Source organism: Oncorhynchus keta, chromosome 9, assembly GCF_023373465.1.
Source record: "Oncorhynchus keta strain PuntledgeMale-10-30-2019 chromosome 9, Oket_V2, whole genome shotgun sequence".
NCBI lineage: Eukaryota > Metazoa > Chordata > Actinopteri > Salmoniformes > Salmonidae > Oncorhynchus > Oncorhynchus keta.
The window spans coordinates 22,118,499-22,122,521 of NC_068429.1; the positions used below are offsets into that span (position 1 = coordinate 22,118,499).

Here is a 4,023-nt window from a genome sequence, read left to right on the forward strand (position 1 = left end):
GTTGTGGGTGATTGTTTTCTGTCTCTGTGTGTTCACCAGACAGAACTGTTTCGTTTTCCTTCATTCTCTTCTGTTATTTTTATTTGTTTGTGTTCAGTGTTAATAAATCATAACATGGACACGTACCACGCTGCATATTGGTCCGATCCTTCATACTCCTCGTCAGAGGAAGACGAATCAAGTTACAAGCGCTATGATGAAACTTGCTCTCGTGAGGACCACCACAGGAAAGGAAGACCCAAGCAACTCAGGAACCAATCCAAGTCCAGGTAAGATGACTATAAAATACAGAACTGGTTTTGAACAAAACCAAACAGGGCAGAGGCACACAATGGCATGTTTTAAGGTATAATGTAAACTACCGTAATAGCCTTACTCTTATGTTGCCTTGTGGATTTATTTAGTTTTAGAGATTGAAGCCAGGCAAACACCCCACATATTCATCTTTGTGGATGAGGCTGGTTTCAACTTGGCCAAAACACGGTGGTGAGGAAGGAATGCGATTGGAAAAAGAGCCACAGTGGATGTCCCGGACCAGAGGGGTGTCAACATCGCAATGTGTGCAGCAATATTGTCACGCCCTGACCATAGAGCGCATTTTTATTCTCTATTTTGGTTAGGTCGAGGTGTGACTAGGGTGGGTAACCTAGGTTGTTTTGTTTCTATGTTGGCCTGGATGGTTCCCAATCAGAGGCAGCTGTTTTTTTGTTGTCTCTGATTGGGGATCATATTTAGGCAGCTGGGTTTTTGTGGGATCTTGTTTATGTGTAGTTGCCTGTGTCTTCATGTATCGTTTGCCTTTTTTTTATTGTTTTGTGCGTTTCACGTCAATAAATATGTGGAACCCATATCACGCTGCGCCTTGGCCTGAATGTTATTACGACGATCGTAACAAATATCCTCTAATGGATTGCTGTCACACAAATCGCTAATTGGGCCATTACAGCACTGAGCGTCTCATTTAATTCCTGGGTGACCTCTATGGAAGGGTTGTGCCAGGTGAGGAAAGGGTTGCAGTGAGGCGAAATCGGCCAACGTTTGTAATTGTATGGGACAATGTGGCACTTCACCACTCCCGTGCAGTAACTTTTCCTCCTTCCTTACTCTCTGTTCCTCAACCCCAAAGAGGAATTATTTTCCTCGTGGAAGTGGAAGGTTTATGACCACCATCCACATGATCAAATGTCCCTCCTGGACGCAATGAATGCTGGATGCCTGGAGATGTCTACAGAAGATTGCCAGGGATGGACCAGGCATGCCAAAAATGTTATTTCTAGGTGTATTGCCCAAGAGGACATAAGATGTGACGTGGATGAGAACCTGTGGCCAAATGCATAAGACACGGTTGACTAGTATTGCTACTGTATCTGTATCGGTGGATGGTGTATTTTCAAAATGATTGCATTTTGGAATCCCTCAATGCCATAATGACAAACATATTGAAGCATATTGCATCATATCTGATACATTCCTGTAACATATATACTGCAGTGAATTCTAAACAGTAGAGAGGTGTCATTCTTGTTTTGTAAAGAAAACATTGTGTAACCTAACCTGTTGTTAGTGTTGTTTAGGCCATTGTTTTATGAGTGACAACGTGTGCTTGTTGGGTGACAACCTTTTTTAGTGTTATGGAAGAACGAGTTGATTTGAGACATGTATGAGGTGTTTTGGTAGTTTTAGGTCATTTTGAACGTGAAATTAACTGCTGTGCCAAGCTGAAAGTCAGTTAGGAGAACTGTGTGAAGAGTTTTGAAAGTGTTGAGAAATGATTGAGAAATGGGTCCTAGCGATTGTAGAAAAACTGTAATATGATATTTATCGTAAATCCATGAAATGGACATACCTCTAACAGACTAATTATTCCTAATGGCTACCCAACCTGCATATCATATACAGTACCAGTCAAAAGTTTGGACACACCTACTCATTCAAGGGTTTTTCTTTATTTGCACTATTTTCTACATTGTAGAATAATAGTGAAGGCATCAAAACTATGAAATAACACATATGGAATTATGTAGTAACCAAAAAAGTGTTAAACAAATCAACATTCTTGAAGGAGTTCCCACATATGCTGAGCACTTGTTGGCTGCTTCTCCTTCACTCCAACTCATCCCAAATCTCAATTGGGTTGAGGTCAGGTGATTTTGGAGGCCAGGTCATCTGATGCAGCACTCCATCACTCTCCTCTGGGTTGTTGTCCTGTTGAAAAACAAATGATAGTCCCACTAAGAGCAAAGCAGACGGGTTGGCGTGTCGCTGCAGAATGATGTGGTAGCCATGCTGGTTAAGTGTGCCTTGAATTCTAAATAAATCACAGACATTGTCACCAGCAAAGCACCCATACACTATGACACCTCCTCCATGCTCATGGTGGGAACCACACATGCAGAGATCATCCTTTCACCTACTCTGCATCTCACAAAGACACATCCGATGGAACAAAAATCAGAAATTTGGACTGAAGGACAGATTTCCACGGGTTTAATGTCCATTGCTCGTGTTTCTTGGCCCAAGCAAGTCTCTTCATCTTATTGGTGAACTTTAGTAGTTGTTTCTTTGTAGCAATTCAACCATGAAGGCCTGATTCACATAGTCTCCTCTGAACAGCTGATGATGAGATGTGTCTGTTACTTGAACTCTGTGAAGCAATTATTTGGGCTGCAATCTGAGGGGCAGTTAACTGTAATGAAATTGCTAGTGTACAACTGCTTCATCCCGACTTGATGTTTCAGGATTCTAGAAATATTTGTTATGCTTACATTGTCTGCCAACACTCCTCCCGAATCTCTGTGAGCTTTATGCCATTGTTTCTGATGACCACATCAACGATTGCAGTTTCCTGCACAGCAGTGAAAATCCTACCTCTCCCGTGTGTAGGAAGTAACCGTTGGGTCCTAAGCAGAAATACAAAAACAACTACAATTACACACAAGTAGGTTTGAAGGCTTTGCTTAATTTACTTCTGTAATGTGCAGTTCAGTCAGATGCCCTTGCAGAATGCACATCTTACCTGTTGTTTTGCCGGAAATTTCTCAAAATAGATGCCACTGTTGAGCGTTGCAGATTTGGGTGCACACTCAGACCAGCCTCTCTCATTGATAGATCATGATTTATTATATGATCAATTATAGTAGCTCTAATCTCATCTGAGACTACAGCTCTTGATCTTCCTCTCCGTCTTCTTCCTCCACGCATACGTACTCCTCCCCCTCTCCCAGCCACTCTTCTTCCTCTGTCAGCCAATTCTTTATCTCTGGCTGGGTCCATGTTTACATTACAGTACAGCATGATTCCTAAAATGTCCCCTTTTGTATAGATGGTAATGTAATTGAAAGACTAACACCTGTGTATGTGTTCAGCTTCAATGGGAATCAGCTGTGGTTGGTCTAATTGTTTTGATAATATTTAATGTCTTAGATTTGGAATATATTTCAAAACGGTATCACTGTGGAAAAGTATTCAATTTTGTGTTATTTTAGTTTTGAATTTAAGATTAACAATTTTGAAAAGAATATGTAAACATGTGCAAATTGGCCTGTAGGTACATAGAGTTTTGGTGTCTGAGTGAGAAAACAGTATATGAAATGTGAAAGATGTAGTCATTGAATGCATTTTGTGCCAAAGCAATGACAAATGATCCACAGTTTAGTCCACATAGACTGCTGCTCACTGTGTAAAGAGTTTTGAAAAAGTGACCTAAGTATTGAGAAATGGGTCCTAGCGATTGTAAAAAATGTTTTAAAAAACTAATGATCACTCTCACACATGCACACACACCTGCACCACAGTTATTCCTGCATGAATGCACACACACACACACACACACACACACACACACACACACACACACACACACACACACACACACACACACACACACACACACACACAGATGCATGCAAACACGCATGCACACACACACACACACACACACACAACACACACACACACACACACACACACACACACACACACACACACACACACACACACACACACACACACACACACACACAC

The 4,023-nt window shown here is 41.3% G+C and overlaps 1 long non-coding RNA gene across 1 annotated transcript; it reads right to left on the minus strand.

Annotated features, from left to right (window-relative positions):
* Nucleotides 1-1,938: 1,938 nt before the first annotated feature.
* Nucleotides 1,939-3,266, minus strand: LOC118387976 (uncharacterized). The gene is made up of 3 exons (XR_004826482.2): nucleotides 3,017-3,266; nucleotides 2,766-2,900; nucleotides 1,939-2,205 (listed from the first exon to the last, which is right to left on the minus strand). It is a non-coding gene; the product is annotated as an uncharacterized LOC118387976 (long non-coding RNA).
* Between the last annotated feature and the right edge of the window lie 757 nt (nucleotides 3,267-4,023).